We start from the raw sequence: 22,984 nt of genomic DNA, 5'->3' as shown, positions 1-22,984 counted from the left end.
AACTGAAAGATGAGTTGTATGCGTCATCAAATGGCAGGACAAAATGACTGCTATAGGAAGAGGTTTGGTACTTAAACAGGGGATTGACAGTGGCTGCTGATTTCAAACTTTTCTCTATTTTCTCTTTATATAACACACCCATTTGATGATATGGCAACTCTAACAAAGCTGAAAACATGCAGATATTCAAAAACAATATTAAGGGCATGGTTCAATTTCAATTCGTGTCCATCCGGGTGCTGCCTGGATAGATAGATGGACATATACTCCTCTGCATGGATACATCTCACATTCTGTAGGTTTCACTCTCTCTAATCTTCTAATTAGCGTGGCAAAACTAAGAATGCTTGGGACACTGTTCACCACATAAATGGTATCTTCTTATTATTTAAGCCTTATTCAGAAGCCAGTTCCTCCCCATCTAGCTGGCTCTTCCAAGAAACCTGTCCACTGTATGTGCCTATGATAACTCAACACCTTAAAACACTACATTCCTGAAGAGGAATACTTCTACCTCAAAGAGATGCTTGGTAATAAATGACTTTACAATAAAAGTTAAGTAAACACTGAAATAATTAGATAACTCATCTACTTTTTAAGAACAGTAATATAACCATGGCAGAGGCAGAACAACTGCAAATTAAGCAAATTATAAAAGTCTATAAAACCAAAACACAATGCTCTTTTCTAACATCTTTATAGATCAATTTGAATATGGAAATATCCTAAAAATAGTACCCCTAAGAATAAAACATCTAAATGTGGACTCTAGTCAACATTTCGGTTACATATTAACTGAATCCAGGTACCATATAGCATCTCTTTAGGCCCAGCCTGAACCAATCTGCCTTCCTTAAATCTCAGAACCTTAACAGGCACTCCACTCACAGGGCCACTGATGGAGTGTTAGGGAAGTACTTGGCAGAAGGCTTACAACTCTTAATAAACCCCTGCTGACTCAATGTACACTATAAATGAGCTAACAGCTACCCAGAAATTTTTTGCTGCTCATTTTAAGTTCTTTTTTAATTTTTAAAATAAATTTATTTATTTATTTATTTTTGGCTGCATTGGACCTTCTTTGCTGCACGCGGGCTTACTCTAGTTGCGGTGAACAGGAGCTACTCTGTTGCGGTGCGCCGGCTTCTCATTGCGCTGGCAGCTCTTGCTGCAGAGCACAGGCTCTAGGCACACGGGCTTCAGTAGTTGTGTCGTGTGGGCTCAGTAGTTGTGGTGCACAGGCTCTAGAGTGCAGGCTCAGTAGTTGTGGCGCACGGGCTTAGTTGCTCTGCAGCATGTGGGATCTTCCCAGACCAGGGCTCAAACCCATGTCCCCTGCACTGGCAGGCAGATTCTTAACCACTGCGCCACCAGGGAAGTCCTTCATTTTAAGTTCTTAAGCTTACTAACATTTATTGATTATAGGACTAACTGCAACTTAAAGGCACAGAAAGATGTATTTTTAAGGAACACTCCCCTCCCTGAACTCAGACTGGGAAGAACAACTATCTCCAGGTAGACCTGGGGATGTTTATTAACATAAAAGTCAATGGAATACATGATTAATAAATGTGAACTCCTGTATTACCAATTCACCAAATGTTCACTAAACAAGTTCTACATGCCAGACACTGTTTCTACGTTTGGAGTATACTGCCATCAACAAACTAGACTCTCTAATGTAAACTTAAGCCTCCTGGCTTCTTCAAGAGGTTATCTGAAAAAAATTACATGTATATACTCGTATACATTTACACTTCTCTGTGTATGTACAGAATATCCAGTAAATGCAGTACATATTTTACATTAAAATGTATGGAAATTCTGACTGCAATGTTATGAGAAATCTTACACCATTTGATCCATTTCTTTTCCTGGAGAAACACAATTCTCTGTAATAGAGATCAGAGGGAATATGGACTTCAGTATAAAAATAATTTATCCATCACCTTTCATAGTAGTAATAATGGATGAAGTAGTATGCCTGACTTTATTTGTACTGTCCTTAACTAGTAAATTCAGTATCAGTAGACTGATCCTACTGTCTACAGAACAAATACATTGCTAAAGCTTATCATATACAAGGCTTGAGTTTCAGTCATTCTGTAAATAGCTTTAGAGGGAAACCGAAATCAAAAGCAGAGAAGGAGATCGGTTCAGGACGGCAGACTAGAAGGACGTGTACTCATTCCATCTTGCGAGAGCACCGGAATCACAACTAACTGCTGAACAGTCATCAACAGGAAGACACTGGAACTCACCAAAAAAGATACCCCACATCCAAAGACAAAGGACAAGCCACAATGAGACGGTAGAAAGGGCACAATCACAATAAAATCAAATCCCATAACGGCTGTGTGGATGACTCAAAACTGGAGAACAACTATACCATAGAAGTCCACCCACTGGAGTGACAGTTCTCAGTCCCACGTCAGGCTTCCCAAATGTGGGTCCGGGAATGGGAGAAGGAATTCCTAGAGAATCAGACTTTGAAGGCTAGTGGGATTTGACTGCAGGACTTCGACAGGACTAGGGGAAACAGAGACTCCACTCTTGGAGGGCACACACAAGTAGTGTGCACATCCGGACCCAGCAGAAGGAGCAGTGATCCCATAGGAGACTGAACCAGACCTACCTGCTAGTGTTGGAGGGTCTCCTGCAGAGGCAGGGGATGGCTGTGGCACACCACGGGGACAAGGACACTGGCAGCAGAAGTTCCAGGAAATACTCCTTGGCATGAGCCCTCCCAGAGTCTGCCATTAGCCCCACCAAAGAGCCTGCAGCATCCTGTGCTGGGTTGCCTCAGGCCAAACAACCAACAGGGAGGGAACTCAGCCCCACCCATCAGCAGACAAGCAGACTGAAGTTTTACTGAGCTCAGCCCACCAGAGCAACACCCAACTCTACCCACCATCAGTCCCTCCCTTCAGAAAGCTTGCACAAGGCTCTTAAATAGCCTCATCCACCAGAGGGCGGACAGTAGAACCAAGAAGAACTACAGTCCTGCAGCCTGTGGAACAAAAACCACATTCACAGAAAGACAGATAAAATGAAAAGGCAGACAGCTATGTACCAGATGAAGGAGCAAGATAAAACCCAGAAAAACAATTAAATGAAGTGGAGGTAGGCAACCTTCCAGAAAAAGAATTCAGAATAATGATAGTGAAGATGATCCAGGACTTCGGAAAGAAAATGGAGGCAAAGATCGCAAGAAATGTTTAACAAACACCCAGAAGAATTAAAGAACAAATAAACAGAGATGAACAATACAATAACTAAAATGAAAAATACACCAGAAGGATTCAATAGCAGAATAACTGAGGCAGAAGAATGGATAACTGACCTGGAGGACAGAATGGTGGAATTTACTGCTATGGAACAATATTAAGAGACCTCTGGGACAATATTAAACGCAAACACATTCACATTAGAGGGGTCCTAGAAGGAGAAGAGAGAAAGGACCCGAGAAAATATTTGAGGAGATTATAGTTGAAAACTTCCCTAACATGGGAAAGGAAATAGCCACTCAAATCCAGGAAGTGCCAAGTCCCAGGCAGGCTAAACCCAAGGAGAAACACACCGAGAAACATAGTAATCAAACTAACAAAAATTAAAGACAGGGAAAAATTATTAAAAGCAACAAGGGAAAAATGACAAATAACATGCAAGGGAACTCTCATAAGGTTAACAGCTGATTTCTCAGCAGAATCTCTACAAGCCAGAAGGGACTGGCACAATATATTTAAAGTGATGAAAGGGAAGAACCTAAAGCCAAGATTACTCTACCTAGCAAGGATCTCATTCAGATTCGACAGAGAAATCAAGCTTTACAGACAAGCAAAACCTAAGTGAATTCAGCACCACCAAACCAGCTCTACAATAAATGCTAAAGGAACTTCTCTAAGTGGGAAACACAAGAGAAGGAAAGGAACTACAAAAGCAAACTCAAAACACTTAAGAAAATGGTAATAGGAACACACATATGGATAATTACTTTAAATGTAAATGGATTAAATGCTCCATCCAAAAGACACAGACTGGCTGAGTGGATACAAAAACAAGACCCATATATATGTTGTCTACAAGAGACCAACTTCAGACCTAGGGAAACACACAGACTGAAAGTAAGGGGATGCAAAAAGATATTCCATGCAAATGGAAATCAAAAGGATGCTGGAGTAGCAATACTCATATCAGATGAAATAGACTTTAAAATAAAGAATGTTACAAGAGACAAGGAAGGACACTACATAATGATTAAGGGACCAATCCAAGAAGAAGATGTAACAGTTATAAATATATATGTACCCAACATAGGAGCACCTAAAAACATAAGACAAATGCTAACAGCTATAAAAGAGGAAATCCACAGTAACACAATAATAGTGGGGGACTTTAACACCTCACTTACATCAATGGACAGATCATCCAGACAGAAAATTAATAAGGAAATAGAAGCTTTTGACACAACAGACCAGATAGAATTAATTGATATTTATAGGACATTGCATCCAAAAACAGCAGATTACACTTTCTTCTCAATTACACATGGAACATTCTCCAGGATAGATCATATCTTGGATCACAACTCAAGCCTCAGTAAATTTAAGAAAATTGAAATCATATCAAGCATCTTTTCCGACCACAATATATGAGATTAGAAATAAATTACAGGGAAAAACACATAAAAAACACAAACACATGGAGGCTAAACAATATGTTACTAAATAACCAAGAGATCACTGAAGAAATCAAAGAGGAAATCAAAAAATACCTAGAGACGAATGACAACGAAAACATGATGATCCAAAACCTATGGGATACAGCAAAAACAGTTCTAAGAAGGAAGTTTATAGCCATACAATACTACCTCAAGAAACAAGAAAAATCTCAAACAATCTAACCTTACAGCTAAAGGAACTAGAAAAAGAAGAACAAACAAAACCCAAAGTTAGTAGAAGGAAAGAAATCATAAAGATCAGAGCAGAAATAAATGAAACAGAAACAAAGAAAACAATAGCAAAGATCAATAAAACTAAAACCCAGTTCTCTGAGAAGACAAACAAAATTGATAAACCTTTAGCCAGACTCATCAAGAAAGGAGGGAGAGGACTCAAATCAACAAAATTAGAAATGAAAAAGGAGAAATTACAATGGACACGGCAGAAACACAAAGCATCATAAGAGACTACTACAAGCAATTCTTTGCCAATAAAATGGACAGCCTGGAAGAAATGGGCAAAGTTTTAGAAAGTATAACCTTCCAAGACTGAACCAGGAAGAAACAGAAAATATGAACAGACCAATCACAAGTAATGAAATTGAAATTCTGATTAAAAATCTTCCAACAAACAAAAGTCCAGGACCCGAAGGCTTCACAGGCGAACTCTATCAAACATTTAGAGAAGAACTAACATCCAACCTCTCAAACTCTTCCAAAAAGTTGCAGAGGAAGGAACACTCCCCAACTCATTCTACAAGGCCACTGTCACCCTGATATCAAAACCAAAGACACTACAATAAAAGAAAATTACACACCAATATCACTGAAGAATATAGATGCAAAAATCCTCAACAAAATACTAGCAAACAATATCCAACAACACATTAAAAGGATCATACACCATGATCGAGTGGGATTTATCACAGGGTTACAAGGATTCTTCAATATATGCAAATCAATCAATGTGATACACCATATTAACAAATTGAAGAAGAAAAACCATATGATCATCTCAATAGATGCAGAAAAAGCTTTTGACAAAATTCAACACCCATTCATGATAAAAACTCTCCAGAAAATGGGCATAAAGGGAACCTACCTCAGCATAATAAAGGTCATATATGACAAACCCACAGCAAACGTCATTCTCAATGGTGAAAAACTGAAAGCATTTCCTCTAAGATCAGGAACAAGACAAGGATGTCCATTCTCACCACTATTATTCAACATAGTTTTGGGAGTCCTAGCCCCAGCAACCAGAGAAGAAAAAGAAATAAAAGGAATACAAATTGGAAAAGAAGAAGTAAAACTGTCACTGTTTGCAGATAACATGATACTATATATAGATAATCCTAAGGATGCCACCAGAAAACTACCAGAGCTAATCAATGAATTTGGTAAAGTTGCAAGATACAAACTTAATACACAGAACTCTCTTGCATTCCTATACACTAACAACAAAAGATCAGAGAGAGAAATTAAAGAAAAAATCCCATTCACCATTGCAACAAAAAGAATAAAATACCTAGCAATAATCCTACCTAAGGAGGTAAAAGACCTGTACTCAGAAAACTATAAGACACTGATGAAAAAAATCAAAGATGACACAAACAGATGGAGAGATATACCATGTTCTTGGATTGGAAGAATCAATATTATGAAAATGACTACACTACCCAAAGCCATCTACAGATTCAATGCAATCCCTATCAAATTACCAATGGCATTTTTTACAGAACTAGAACAAAAAAAATCTCAAAATTTGTATGGAGACACAAAAGACCCTGGATAGCCAAAGCAGTCTTGAGGGAAAAAAACGGAGCTGGAGGAATCAGACTCCCTGACTTCAGAGTATACTACAAAGCTACAGTAATCAAGACAATATGGTACTCACACAAAAGTAGAAATATAGATCAATGGAACAGGATGGAAAGCCCAGAGATAAACCCATGCACCTATGGTCAACTAATCTGTGACAAAGGAGGCAAGGATATACAATGGAGAATAAACAGTCTCTTCAAAAGTGGTATGGGGAAAACTGGGCAGCCACATGTAAAAGAATGAAATTAGAACACTCCCTAACACCATCCACAAAAATAAATTCAAAATGAATTAAAGACCTAAATGTAAAACCGGACACTATAAAATTCTTAGAGGAAAACATAGGAAGAACACTCTTTGACATAAACCACAGCAAGATCTTTTTTGGCCCACCTCCTAGAGTAATGGAAATAAAAACAAAAATAAACAAATGGGACCTAATGAAACTTCAAAGCTTTTGCACAGCAAAGGAAACTGTAAACAAGATGAAAAGACAATCCTCAGAATGGGAGAAAATATTAGCAAATGAATCAACAAAGGATTAATCTCCAAAATGTATAAACAGCTCATGCAGCTCAATATTAAAAAAACAAACAACCCAATCCAAAAATGGGCAGAAGACCTAAACAGACATTTCTCCAAAGAAGACATACAGGTGGCCAAGAAGCACATGAAAAGCTGCTCAACATCCCTAATTATTAGAGAAATGCAAATCAAAACTACAATGAGGTATCATATCACACTGGTTAGAATCTGCATCATCAGAAAATCACAAACAACAAATGCTGCAGAGGGTGTGGAGAAAAGGGATTCCTCTTGCACTGTTGGTGGGAATGTAAACTGATACAGCCACTATGGAGAACAGTATGGAGGTTCCTTAGAAAACTAAAAATAGAATTATCATATGATCCAGCAATCCCACTACTGGGCATATACCCAGAGAAAACCATAATTCAAAAAGACACATGCACCCCAATGTTCACTGCAACACTATTTACAATAGCCAGGACACGGAAGCAACCTAAGTGCCCATCGACAGATGGATTGATAAAGAAGATGTGATACATGTATACAATGGAATATTACTCAGCCATAAAAAGGAACAACATTGGGTCATTTGCAGAGACGTGGATGGACCTAGAGACTGTCATATAGAGTGAAGTAAGACAGAAAGAGAAAAACAAATATCGTACATTAACACATATATGTGGAATCTAGAAAAACGGTATAGATGAACCGGTTTGCAAGGCAGAAATAGAGACACAGATGTAGAGAACAAAAGGATGGACACCAAAGGGGGAAAGTGGGGGGTGGGGGGATGAACTGGAAGATTGGGCTTGACATATATACACTAATATGTATAAAATAGATAACTAATAACATGCTGTATAAAAAAGTAAAATAAAATTCAAAAAAAAACAAAGGTAGATAAATGAGTTAAAATAATTTTCAACCAATTAAACTGTCATCCACAAAATTAGATCAGTGCTCAAGAGCTTATCCTTTAGTCTATAAACACACAAGATGAGAAAAAAAATTACAAATCAATTTAAAGTTATTTTTATACAAAGGTACATGTCTCAAAGGTTTGTTTCCTTTGGAGTATATTTTGTTTTTATAAAGGCATCAAATCACCAGAAACTGAAATTATTCTAGTGACACAGAACACACATATTAGAAAAAGTTTAAAGATAAAACGAAGAGTTAAGCTGAGCCTACATCAATGCTATTACCCATCAGTAATCCAAAACACCCATCAACTGACTTACCTAATAGAAAAAGTTCCTATTGTGTAGTAGAAAGAAGTACTATAAAAATGTTCAAAGAATTGCACTTAGATTATCATACTTGAGAAATACGATGATTACCTAGCTCAAGAGCTGATATCAGAGGAAAGAAGGGAAAGGAGGAAGAAGAAAAAAGTGGATTAAAAAAAGAGAGAGAGGGAGGCAGGAAAATAAACAGGTAGAAGAGCAGATTTAGGACTCCATGGCTTCTGCTGGCTTTATTTCAAATAAACAATCTCTTCTTTCTGTTTTCCAGAATCTTTAAGAGTATGCCATTTCCCTGTTGAATTCATAACTGATTCACAAAGTAAAAGAATACAGCCTTGAAAAAATGTGAATTGGCTTGATTATAGTAAGCAGAAACAGATACAACTCAAAAAAGTAATCGTCTTATTCCTCAACCTAATTTTCAAATACATTCCATTCCTAGATAACAATGAATACACATGGAAATCGATTTTTACAATGATGTAATTCCTCCATCATACAAAACACTCTAATTTTCAAGTTCTTAGATTTGATTCCTTCACTTGAAAGACACTTTTTCATGCACAGTGACTTCAAAGTGGAAGAAATATGAATTCAGTAATTTCAAATGTCTCCCATCTCAAAGATCCAAAGATATTTTTAGTCTTAGATGACCCAGGTTTTCTTGTTTATAGATTAAATAACATAGAAAGTTTTTTGTTTTTGTTTTTTTTAACTTTCACTTCACTCTTTGGCACAGAAAAACAATTACCTCTGGGATGAACTGAACTGGTTGCCCTCAAATTCATATGATGAAACCTCAAAGCCCAATATGATTATATTTGGAGATAGACCCTAGAAGTAGGTAAAAGTTAAGTAAGGTCATTAGGGTGGGGCCATTATCTGATAGAACTGGTGTCCTTTTAAGAAGGGGAAGAAACTAGAGCACACTTTCTACACACACACACAAAAGGTCATGTGAGAACACAGCAAGAAGGCAACTGTCCATAAGCCAGGAAGAGCAACCACACCAGAGACAGAATTTGTCAGCATCTTTATCATGGACTTTTAGCCTCCAGAACTGTTAAAAAATACCTGCTGTTTAAGCCACCCAGTCTGTGGTATTTTGTTATGGCAGCCCAAGCAGACTATAATCTCTAAAAATTAAAAGATTCTATTTTTGAAATAGTTTTACTCTATCAATAATCCAGCTGAGGGGACTTCCCTGGTGGTCCAGTGGTTAAGACTCTGTGCTCCCAGTGTAGAGGGCCCGGGTTTGACCCCTGGTCAGGGAACTAGATCCCACATGCATGCCGCAACTACGAGTTCTCGTGCCGCAACCAAGAGTCCGCATGCCGCAACTAAAAGACACTGTATGCGCCAACGAAGATTCCACGTGCTGCAACTAAGACCCGGCGCAGCCAAATAAACAAACACACAAAAAATCCAGCTGAATATGTCACTGATAGTTGTTGCAACAATGATTCGTTTATGAAGAGAAGTGCCTGGAGCAATCTGAAGAATAATTCACTCCAAAATTATTTATATAGGTGTGTGTTGTTCTACATTAAATTGTCATTTAGAAATAGCATAAAGCTTTGAACCCCTAAGAGATATGCTCTGTTGTCCTGATTCTGAGTGCAAGGGGACAATGCCAACAGAGAAGTCCTCGAAGGAATCTAAATAATCTCACCCTCCCTGGAAAACAGCAGCATAAAAATCTTGAAAGAGAAATGCTGATTCTTTTGAAACCAAACAACATCTGCTCTACATGGTGCAGAAAATTTCTGTGGCACTGTCTCCTGTTCTTGTACCTTGTGCATCGAGATTATATAAAATTCGATTTCTTTGATGCTGACCTCATTAATATCCAGAGTCAAGGCCATATATCCACCTTTGGCAATCACTCTGTCCTTAGGATTTCTACGTTCTCAGTGGCAAGAAGTGATTTATTAGATCGTAGGGTGACTAGTATTTCTACAGGATTCACCCTTTCAGTGGTAAGTGGAGAATATATAGGCTCTTATGCATTCAGGACAATTTGTTAAAACTCAAAGTATGTGTGTGTAAATATAAATATGCAAGCACAGTTTAGACATACATACACTGTAATAAAGGTATATTATAGTGCATTCAAGATTATTGAACTATGATCACATTTTTCTTAACTACCATTTCTTGACTGCATCCCATGTGCCAGGCAGCGTATCAACACTCAACATAATTCCCTTATTTAATTATCAGAATTCCACAAGGTAGAGATCGTTATCCGATATTAAGATGAGAAAACAAAATTTCAGAGAGGTTACATAAACACCCAAATTCTTTCAATTTAAAAGTTCCAGAACTACGGTTTATGCCTAGGTTTCTCTGAATCCACAGATGTCTAAGAATTTTCCTTCTCCCCAGTCTTAAAGAACTATGAACTATCAAACAAAGCACTGTTTATATACTCCTTGATATTTAAATCATCTTAGTCCACACAGGTCTGGTAGCAATGTTTTATAAAACCTGTGGGATTAATCAAATCAACATTGGTTGAGTTCATAATGCCTAGCAATTTTCTAGAAAACTTAGGAGAGAATAATGCAATCACTGTATAGTGAATACGACCTCGAGTGAAGTACATCAGAAAACCCATGGGATTCAATTGTTAACCACCCTGTAGTATTCTGCATTTTTTCTCTCTAGAATGATTCCTTAAATTGATCTTAAGTAGAAGCATTTGGTTACCATTACATGGTAAAACTATTGTATTACTACTGGAAAAAGCAAAGTACCCATTTTCTCATGCTCTTCCTCTATATCCAATTAGATAACATCTGTCAAAAGTTCTTAACTTAGTAAACATAGGTAAGAAGTTATTATGAGAATCATTATATCCCTTCTCTAACGCTGTATGCAAACCACAGAGGGTTCAGTCTGCAGTAATTTTCATTCATTTTAAAACAACTTATAAAACAATAAGGTAAGTAAGTTTAGTATAGACTGTATTTCCACTTATTGCATAGTGGAAAAGTGATAATGTTCAAAACTTAATGAAACTCTTGAATTGTATCAACTCCTCATTCCTTAAAACTTGTCACAGGGTTTCAAAGCTCAACGTGTTCCACGTAACTACAAGAGGATTCATAGTCAAATAACTTTCCATGTTAAACAGATTCATTTACTACAGGACTTCCTGGAAGCTTAACATACAAGGTGCATTCTGTCTGTCTAGAAGAACCCTAGACAGGATTATGCAGATATTATACTTAAAATATGCATTATGCCTCCCTATCAGCCTTCCCCTACCCCACCCCTCTTAAAAGGCCACTCCTTATCCAATGACATGAGTTGGCCATGTGACATGCTTTAGCCAATGAAATATAAGAGGTAGTGACATATACCACCTCTCAGCAGCAGTTTAAAGAGCCCAGATTCCACCATCATTCCTTTCTCCTTTTGCCACAAGACTTAAGGATCCCAGAGAGGTTGTCCTTCAGCTTTGGTCCAGGAATGAAGAGGATATGGAGCAGAGTGGCAGCAAATTCATCAAGAACATGAACATGAGCGAGAAAGAAACTTTTACTGCTATAAACCACTAAGACTTGGGGATTCTCTGGATAATTAAACAAAACTTTGCCTAAGCTAACTAAAATAGCATGTTTCCCAGATTTACTGAACCCTGGCATCATTCTGCTCGGTAACATTTTCCAAAATTTGTTTCCTAAATTACTCCTGATTTTGTGTGGCAATTTTCTGTTAGTTAATACTGTATTTAAGATGAATATATAGTTATGCTAGAAGTATAAAGTCTCAGTCTTCTTACATTTTATCAGCATTTTTTGTCAATTTCTGCTTACAGTCAATAAAAATATTGTATTAAAATAATCTGATTAACATTTAGAGATCATAGATGAGATGGCTACTTAAGTCAAGACTGCCAACAACTACTGATTAATGATTTAGTTTTCTGAATAGGTAATATAAAAGGTCCTGCTTTACTTTCTATATATGTATTCATATTCAGAAAACTAAGAATACTGCCACAAATTTAATTTTCTTTGTATCTCACTATACTCAACTGCCTTTAGGATTAGTAATCGAGAACATATTTGACATTTCAGTATAGATATTCAAATATTCTGTAGTCTATTCTGCTGACCCAGAAAAACCATAATCAACGGTATCCTAACTGGCATTTGTAAATCCAGAATTTATATTTCTAACTTCACTGTGCCTTAAAGGATAGCACAGAAAGGAGGAAAACTAACTAAATCCCAATCTTCTCACTGGCAATAAGATTTTGGTGTTGTTTCAATATCCTAGTAAACACACAAGCTAAATGGCATTTATTTTTACAATGTGTACAATCCTAGACTGCAACATTTAGAAGAATGGTTCAGAGGCCTTATATTTATACTCATATCATAAAAGCAACATTCAGTCACATACTTACTAAAACAAAAAAGGTAGACACAGATATTCTAGACGGACCTAATAAGCTATCAAAAATACTTAAGAACAGAAAAGATTTAAGATTTCGATGAATAAAAAAATTGAAAAGTAAGTTCATGTCCTAAAAATTGCAACTAAACAATATTTACTACTTCTGTTAATTTTAATTTATATTAAATTCCTTGGTCTTATAAATCATCAGTTCACCATAAAGTATTGAAACATCAGTAAAGCAATCACACATTTTCATTCCCAGACTGAGAAAACTCTATGCATTTAAGTAATCATGACCAAAATTAATCTTAAAATATTCCTAAAGAAGCAGTTTTGAATATAACTTATATGTAAGAGGACAGGATTATAGTATCTGTGAGTTTCAAAGTTTGATATAATTTGCCACATGTATATATTTTAAAATCTCAACTTTTTCAGGCAATAGGAAAAAAGGCTTTGGGGGAACAGACCACCGCAATATTTATTTAGGTATGTATTCTCTAGATAATTAGGACTTCAATAAATGGACTTTTCACTAACAGCCCATTACTGTGGAGAAACAAACCAGAGATTGTGAAATAGTTAATTTTTTAAAATTCATGATTTTAAAGGAAAATTTAACTTACTTGATGATAGAGATTAAAGTGTCCCTTTAAAAATAGTAATAAAATTGACCAAAAAAATACACAATTATCACACTTCCTTGATCAATACGGAAGGTGACTCCATCAGACGGGAAAAAGTTGAGACCAGCTCTGTTACCACTTAGCTCCTGACAGCTTCACTGCTTCCAGGTAAGTAAGTAAGATGCACCTGCAGGGCTGCTCTTACCGGTCAAGTCAAGACTTTCCATTGTGATTTCAATGGAACATCAGAACTTCCAGCTTCTGTGATGCAGCAGAATTCTGTGAAGGACCCATAGCAAAGTGATTAAAATGGTGAGCCAGGAAGCCCTTTCAAACAAAGCTGACACTTATTCTCCTTTAGCAAAATAATCCCTAAATAAGATGAATTAACAGCCAAGCAATCAAAATCAGGAAAATTATTAAACATCCCTCTACTAACACTATTTAGGAAAAAAAGACCTACAGTGTTTATTGTCAACTTTAATGTAACAAAAAGATAGTCACTAAAATTACTCAATGGGAATTCTGAGACTAAAGTTACAGAGACAAAGAATTACAGACAATCACTTCTTAGCTTTCTGACTAAATTCACGTGTAGAGTTACAGGTGAATTCTCTGGAAAAACATGAAATTATATTGACATCCTGACTAAATTCAAGTTATTTGAAATGACTGGCCCAACCCATACAGTTAAGCTGTGGTTCAGATGTTAATATCTTACAGTTTATCTTTTAAATGTTTTAAAGATAACAAGTGAAATCAAGATAGTTTTTTTTTAAGGTGGGGAGTGGGGGGGAACATATACAAATAGAGAAAAGCTGTAACTAAAAAATTACTTTCTAGCTACATATGATGAAATAAATATAAGAGGATCAAAATCAACAAGAGTATACAAATTAAATGAACATTTTACATTAATACTGCAAATATAGACATACACTTAAACTGTATCTTTTTTTTAAATTATTTCAGTTTCTGAGACATTCATTTAGTTTCTCAAGTGCTTCATGGTAATACTAAATTCACACTCAACTGAGAGAGACAATTTCCTACCCTCCTGCAGATTATGACAATATATTTCCTTACAATCAGTAGGCTATAACACACTCTAGAAATCGGATATCACTTACTGGCTTACAGCTTGATCAATACTGTTAGTCATTTTATGGCTTGGCTAAAGTTTTTTCCCCTAATCAGCCACTACAATATGGAAGAACTGGCTCTTACACATTAAATATCAAAAATGTGTAATGATTCATCTGAGTAATCCTAACTAGACTTAGATGGTTCAGTTGTCACCCAGTGCTATGGAAGAAAACAACAACTTGAAAGAATAAATAAAATATTAAACGGCCTCACGTGGCTTCACACAAGATACTACTTATTCATCCACATTTTTTAAAACAAGGGTATGGATGAAAGAATAAATCCAGATCTTTGACGAAAACTACAAAGGACACATGAATACTTTCAAATTAAATGCCTATGTTTTTAACAACGAAGTGTACAATTCCAAAAACTGATTAAATAAATGATATAAAAGTCTATCCTTAGTTATCATAAACTAGGCAACTAACATTAAAACTGCTGTTTTGGGCTTCCCTGGTGGCTCAGTGGTTAAGAATCCACCTGCCAATGCAGGGGACACAGGTTCGAACCCTGGTCTGGAAAGATTCCACATGCCGCAGAGGAACTAAGCCCGTGGGCCACAACTACTGAGCCTGCGCTCTAGAGCTCGCGAGCCACAACTACTGAAGTCCACGCACCTAGATCCCGTGCTCCGCAACAAGAGAAGCCCCTGAGATGAGAAGCCTACGCACCACAACAAAGAGTAGTCCCAGCTCGCCATAACTACAGGAAGCTCACGTGCAGCAATGAAGACCCAACACAGCCAAAAACAAATAAATTTCGTTTAAAAACTGCTGTTTTAAGAAAATCACATGTACTATCTCATATATTTATTTCCATACTTTTTCTTCATATAAATCCATGAAAGCCAGTATAGAGAAGAACTATTAAAATAAAAAGTTAATAAATAGGCAAAAATCATGAATATCTATAAATAACTGTCAAGTAAATAAATTGGTATAAACTAAAAAAACAAACAGTATATAATTAATACTGCCAAAACTGGGAGAGGAGGGTCCAACATTAATTCTGATAGTGTGGGTTTAATTCTTATTTTGGTTTAGAGATTTGCTTACATTTTAGTGTGTTTTTTTAAATTTATTTATTTTATTTTATTTATTTTATTTTTGGCTGCGTTAGGCCTTCGTTGCTGCGCGTGGGCTTTCTCTAGTTGTGGCGAGCGGGGGCTACTCTTTGTTGTGGTGCGCAGGATTCTCATTGAGGTGGCTTCTCTTGTTGTGGAGCACGGGCTCTAGGCGTGCGGGCTTCAGTAGTTGTGGCTCACGGGCTCCAGAGCCCAGGCTCAGCAGCTGCGGTGCACAGGCTTAGTTGCTCCGTGGCATGCGGGATCTTCCCAGGTCAGGGATTGAACCCGTGTCGCCTGCACTGGCAGGCGAATTCTTAACCACTGCGCCACCAGGGAAGCCCCTACATTTTAGTTTAAGAAGTTGAGTGCACGCTATCTGAGAAATAAAATATGCTAGTATATCCTATATACAAAAGTTCTTTTAGGAGCTCAAAAATAAACTCTCACTAATCTTAAGGTACCCTTACACATTTGTTTGTTTCTATAATCAAATATATACCCCCCAAATGGACCATATCTATACTTTATTTTGATTACTGTTCAATAATTTATCACCTGGGATGCAACTATCTATGGATAAAGTAGGGAGGGAGAGGGAGGAGGCTGACTATGCTGTGGCCAATATGGGTTTTAAAACTCAGGATAACAAAGAAATCATGTTGGACTTCACTGACTAGGAGAGGAGCCAGGGAATCAGCCACAGAGCAGAGGTCAACTTCAAGGCTGAAGATCCTGCCTGAGACAGACTCCCTATGAGTTCTCTGACAGCCAAACTCCAGATTTTATCTGGCTACTACAAATGCTCACATGAGTAGCTTCAGAAAAGCACTTTCAGCATAAGCTGTTCTGCATTTAAGTTACCAGTACTTCAAAAGTGTTTTGATTTGATGGAAATGGGTGGCTGTGTGAGGTGTCAGAAGGGTAGGTGGGCAAGAACGGGAAATGTCTAAAGGGTGAATACAACCCTGCAGAATGGTGACTTGAACATGCCCTTAGACCATAGCCAGGAGAGATCTTCCACTGAGCCACAACAGGCCTGTCTGTGTTCTCTGGATCACACTACAGCTTCCTCCTAACCCTCACTTCCCATCCACACAGGGCCTTGGATTCCTGACTGCCCACACTTAGCTCCCACTGCCTCATTAAAAGCTTGCTCCGTTAACGGGCTCCTTTTCCCTTTGCAAGGCCCGCTTCCCACCACAACACTACTTCCCACAGGATGCACAAACTAGCCAGGATGGACCTGGCACAGCTCAGGATGCCCTCTGAGATCATCATGGCAGATGGGAGAGCTAACGTTGAATTATCTCCTCTTTACCTCTTAACCACAAATAGGGTATCTGACTTGGCATCTGAAAAACCCATCTTAAAGATCTGGCCTCAGCAACCACTGAAATATCCCAAAGCAGCTGGCTTTCTGGCAGTTTACACATTGCCCCCCTTTGGGGTCCTATGTTTTGAAAGCTTATTATACTAAAAAAGGTGAGGTGCCACTTCTTATAACGAGGCAGTCTCCCTCATTAGTGTTAATGTCCAGTATAACATTCAAAGGCACATCATGACAAGATCCCCTTCTATGCCAACACTGTATGTTTTGCACCCTAATGTCACTACAACCTAGTCAGTGCAGAAGGGACTCCAGGCAACCATGTTGCCCATTTACATGGAAGAATATTTAATCCCCATGAATGACTGCTTTTCTGATGTTTTCATCATTTCTCTGGGTAATAGATTAAGCTTTAACTAACTCATTTTCATACATAACCCTAATTCAATCAAGCTCAATAAAAGTCATTCTGGACTGCAATTATTTGCTAAGGAACAATTACAATCAAATGAAAAAAAATTGCTGGGCATGATACAATGCACGGTACAGATGCCTCTCCATTTATGGAGCCAGAAACAACAACAAAAATAGCCAAACTGCTAGAAACGGAAATAGATTTTTTTCCTCATCTTCCTGAAAATAGAATACTCATGCTTTTACACCTGAAGAAAACAAAATGGAGAACCCAAGAAAGCAAATTTCAAAATTTTTTTTCCAATTATGTTTATGCTTTGAAAGAGGCTGCATTTCTAATCTAAGAGTAAGCATGACCTCTGAAAGCCAAAATAAATCCAGGTCACAAATAACAGTCTTAACATCCACTCTTTCACTAAATCTTCCACTGGCTTCCTCCATTTTCCCAACAATGTGTATTCCGATTTCCACTTTACAAAGTAGGTGTTCTTAAAAGATTTTTCCTGTCTTAAAATTACTTCTTTAAATAAATACAATTCTTATATTTTCCTCAATTCACTCTTTTACACACTGCATGTTTACAAATGAAACGTAAAGGTTGTTTATAAATAAACTTAAATACAAACACCGAGCTCTTACTTCTACGTAAATATACCGTATTTTTAGTCCAAAAAAACTCATTAACTAAAGCCTCCTTATGTATATGCATAAGGTCTCCCACTCACCCCACTGTAATTAATATTCTTTTCATCTCCTCAGTAGTAGCACCAGGCACATTACAAAATAATATAGTACTGAAATTGCATACCGGCTGTTATGCAATTTTGGCCAATGAATTCCATACCTCAGGTCACTGTGGTACACCAGAGGACAAAGGATTTTTTTTTCTAGAAATGATAAGCTCCGGGTAAATCATTTGCTGAAATAAATTATCCTCATGTAGACAAAGATAAATGCAGGTAAATATATAATATGTGTGCTTTTAACAAGAGGTGCCTTTATTTCATACTTCATATTGTCACTGTCTTTATTTTATGACAGTGACAATATAAAGTATGAATAAAGACAACACTTGTTAAAATCACCCACCCTGCCTGTCTTTATAGTTGAAGCTTAAACCAAAGCTATTTCACAGGCATTTCTCGCCAGACACCAATCTTTAACAGAAATTACAAGTGTCAGCTATACTGAGAATGGTAATTTCTTAAAAGAAAATGCAAATCTGAAGTATCTTTTTATCACCTTCCCACCCCCACCCCTGCATTTCCTCATGACCCAGAGCCTTTCAGTTAAGAAACCTTAAACATAGCAATAAAGGCAAAACAAGTCCTAAGAGTTCACTAGATACTAACAGCAAAGCAAAGTAACTACAAGTCATTACAGATCTGTCCATCTGTTTGGAATTTCCAGAAAGGTGTTGGAAAACACCAGCAGGCAGAGACAGAAACTCTAGCATTCACTGTTAGACATAGGTCTAAGATGAAAGATTTGGAAATCCTCTCTCCTTCAGTACTCAATATTGACCAATTATAAAACTGTGCTTTAAAAACTACCTTCCACCTATCTACATGCCAAGAGCACAGAGATGCAAATGGTATAACCTTTTACAGTTTGAGAAATTAATATGACCTACCATGCATTAACACTGCAAAAGGTATTATAAGAGTTGTTGTTTTCTAGAAGCTGATGATCTAGTTGGGTAATTGCATACACACACACACACACACAACAGTTACACAAGAAGAGAGAGAAATGTATAACGTCAAAACGGTAAGCAAAGAATTCCCCAAAAGTTAGACTACACAAGGGAATCTTTAGGCAGGAAACAAATAAAAGCTGCAACCTAAGGCACCAGCTGCAAACTGGGATATGGAGAAAGGGGATGGAGAAGGGTGTCACAGGCACAGGCAGAGACTGGGCCTAAGTTACATACTGGGAAGAAGCATGCTGAAAGGGACAGGAGGCAGATCTGGTCGAAGTGCAAGGCTCACATCAGAAAGTGGAACATGAAATGCGGGCAAATGAGAAAGTAATGCAACTTGCTTTTTTCTCTCCATAGCCTCATAAACAGCAGAGCACAGTTAGCAGCATGGTGTTCTGCAAAGCATACTGACTTTAGGGCCAAACTTGTACCCCTCATTTGCTTACTCCCCTGCAACTGTAGGCCAATTCCTGAGACTCTCTGAGACTCCATTCCTCATCTGCAAAATCAGGGTAACAATTCCTACACCCCTAAAGGTTGCCTTAAATTATTAGAAGATATTATAAATACAAAGGTCTTGGCATACAGTAAGTGCTCGGTAAATGTGAGTAAGGTCACTAGAGTTAAACTATGTGGTAGAAAAGCATTTAATAAAGTAATATTGTGAACATGCCAAAGTTTGCTCTGAATATTCTCAACATTTGGATACTAAGTAAATTGCTAGCTTTTCAAAAGGTAGATTTTGTTTTAATTTAGGTAGTTTTAACATACGTTTAATTCTGACAGTCTGAACAACCACTTTTTACTCCTACCAATTTCGAGCTATGTTACCTGATTTGATAATATGATATTTTATTATAATGCTCATATGCCATAAGACTGTTGTTTCAGGGACCATGGTGGAACTATGAATTTCTGCAGTTACCGTAAGTAGAGGTGGAAAATGAGTAGGCATTAGTCCAGTCAGATGGCTTGGCAGGGAGGCCCTGAAAGCCTCTTTTATACTCTTGTGAACTATATAAATGTGCCTTTGGCCTTCTCAGGCAGGGGAAACTGCACATTTAAGGCAGAAAGAGTTTCACTTCCAGGAAGAGTATAAAAACATGCTTGCCAGGAGCTATGTGAGGAACACTGACAGGGAACCCCTCAGGTACCTTGGGAAGATTCCTTAGCTCTGTCAAGCCACTGAGCTGGAAAATATAAGGTTAAGATAATCCCAGCCCTGTGGGGACATCGTGCCTATGCATTACTCTGGTTTAGCCCAAGTAAACCTTGGCCTACACACTTGAGGAATTAGCCTATATTTTTAGAGAGGGGTTCTGTGAATGAAACCCACTGGAGGAATCTCAGGACCGCCTTGTCCTTTGAGGTAAGAAAGGATTCCTTTAATCAACAATAATTCACAATATACAGAAAATCACACTCTTAATTTAGTCCAAAGTCATTTGATTAAAAAGGAAGTCAGCTGTTAGCAATTTACATAATTTTAAATGGAAAATATTCTGTTCTGAGAAGTAAAGGACACTAGTCTTTCCGTTTTTTCCTTCATCACTTAAATTTCACAAAGACAATTTAAAGACATATAAGCGTAATTTAAAATTTTGTGATATAAAAAGCACATCTCTATTAAAATTTACATTGTGTTATTAAAAACCAAAAAAACTATACTATCCAGAAAGAGCCCTTGTCCCTTTCAGGTGCGCCTAATGGATATCCAGCAAATAGCTTTGCAACAGAAAGACTGGTTCCAGATATGTTAATTGCAAGAACATTCCTGATATGAAGACATAAAGGAGTCTGCTCAAAAATGATCCACAATAAAGTGTTAATATGCTCCCTTTTTGAAGTTATTTATTCACAAAGCAGTTATAAATAATAATAATAAATAAAAATAATCCTATACAGTAATTAGCTACTTTAAACCAGATAAATAATCCTATAAATAATCCTGTAAATAATAAATAGGATAAATAGCAAATAATTTATCCTATACAGTAATTAGCTGTAATTAAATAATCCTATACAGTAATTAGCTACTTTAAACCAGAAAGATCCAAAAAACTTTCCTTATAGGGAAACAGAGATGTCCAATCCCAACATTTCCATAGCTGAAACCAAGACAGACCCAAAAAGGTTAAGAGACTGGACAAAAGGCCTTCAGCTGGTTTACACCCCGTGGCTCCACACTGCTGCCCCTGCAGGATTTGATGTTATTAGCCCCTACTGGACATTCCAATCAGTCGTGGAATCACAGAATGCTGCAGGCAGTCGGAGGTCATTCAATTCAGCCCCTTCGACCACACGGCAAGCTACAGGCAGAGCTAGGCCAGAACCCAGGGCTCCCACTATGGGTCAGTGCATTGCCCCTACTGCACACTGCTCTTCTGGACTATCATCAATCAGTTTGATCTGACAGCAGGGGGCTCCAGACCAGATTACCTTAGATCCCTACTCTTTCTCTGGTCTTCCATTGTAAATAGCAACATTCAGCTGGAAAAGGATCATAAAACAGGGCCTAAACTTCACTCTCGGGGTTGTCAGAGAATGCTTCTTGGCTCTAGAACACTTTCCCCTTTCTAGTCTGAAGACAGAGAAAGACAACTTCTAGTTGCAGAAGTAAAAGCACACAAAATACTTCTTTGCGTTTCTAAATACTTTTATAAATACCTTGAATAAAAAGTTAATGTTCGTTTACGTGGGGGGAGGGGGTAGTGAGTATATGGAAACTCTGTGCTTTCTATCCAATTTTGCTGTGAACCTAAAACTGCTCTAAAAAGTAAAGTTTATTAATTTTTTAAAAAGCTATTATTAACTTACTTCATTCTAACAATATGAAAATTATATACTCACTAGCAAACGACAGGCCCATACCAGTTGAGAATTTATAAACAGTAATTCTCCCTTAAATGCTCACTCCCACCAGAAACACCTAGTAACAATTAAATTTATGTCCTCCTTTAAAACTAAGCCCATGCCCTACAACAACAATGTCTGAACAGTATACATGCTCCACTGATCACTAATCTTCAGTAAATGCCTCTGCTCCTATGGCAGTCATTTAAAGTAATATACAATATCTGGCTCAAATTAAACCAACCAAAAAAAAAAAATCAAAGGACATATTCTCCAAGTATTCCCATTGATAGACAAAGGGTTTATCCTTTGTGGTTAATTCCAGCATACTGACCCTTAGAGCTCAGTGTTATACACCCACCAGAGGCCACCAATTACAAGGTGAATGGTGAAAGATGTATGCCCTGCAAACATCTGTAACAGCCATGGTTCTCGATACTGCCAATAAGTATTTTGAAATTTTAACTTTTTTTATAGTTAAGAAAATCAGGTTTTGTCACCTTTCAAGTTAAAATGGAAACTCACTGTAGATGCCTTATTTAAGTGGGAGAATAATCAGCCACAAAAGTATGTTTTTCGATACTGGCTTTTCTTAAGCCGAAATTATAGACATGTATGTTTTTGCCTGCAAGGTATATGTATATCTCCCATTTTCTGGTTAAAGCACTTTGAGTTTTGAGAAAATACTCCACCTTCTCAAGGTCCATGTGCCCTGAGTGGGACTGAACTAATTCTACTCAAGCTTCAGAGATAGAAATATAACCCAGGCTTGGCCCATCAGCTTATTCCATCTTCTGGAATGAGAAATGGGTGTGAAGCCTGGATTGGGGCACAGCACACAAAATATATAACAGGTGTGTTAAGCTACATTATTACTAGTGTCTGAAGTGAGAGGAGAAAAGAAAGTAGAATGCTTTGCAATGTTGTTGTAATAAGAGAAAAAAAAACAAAAGTAGTGGACCACACATAAAGCCCCTGAAAAGAAATGAAAGAGAGCACTGATTTATTTTACTTTATTTCAAATCCTAATTTCAATAAATTTATTCAAAAATTTTGGCACATCATGACATTCAGTAAGTCAAGATGTTTAAATTTTCAATCTGTACTCCTGTAGC

The 22,984-nt window shown here is 37.3% G+C and overlaps 1 protein-coding gene across 2 annotated transcripts in view; it reads right to left on the bottom strand.

Moving 5' to 3' along the window:
- The window catches only part of BBX (BBX high mobility group box domain containing), a 278,665-nt gene that overhangs the window by 148,203 nt on the left and 107,478 nt on the right, over positions 1-22,984 (bottom strand). For both annotated transcript variants that reach the window (XM_029215203.1, XM_029215204.1), the window contains one exon: positions 13,564-13,637. The gene's annotated coding sequence lies outside the window, so the exon portion shown is untranslated. The remainder of the gene's footprint in view (positions 1-13,563; positions 13,638-22,984) is intronic.

Source organism: Monodon monoceros, unplaced genomic scaffold, assembly GCF_005190385.1.
Source record: "Monodon monoceros isolate NGI ecotype Baffin Bay Population unplaced genomic scaffold, NGI_Narwhal_1 Super_Scaffold_11, whole genome shotgun sequence".
Taxonomy (NCBI): Eukaryota; Metazoa; Chordata; class Mammalia; order Artiodactyla; family Monodontidae; genus Monodon; species Monodon monoceros.
Note: the sequence above shows the minus strand (reverse complement) of the source record. Positions and strands in the feature narration are given on the sequence as shown.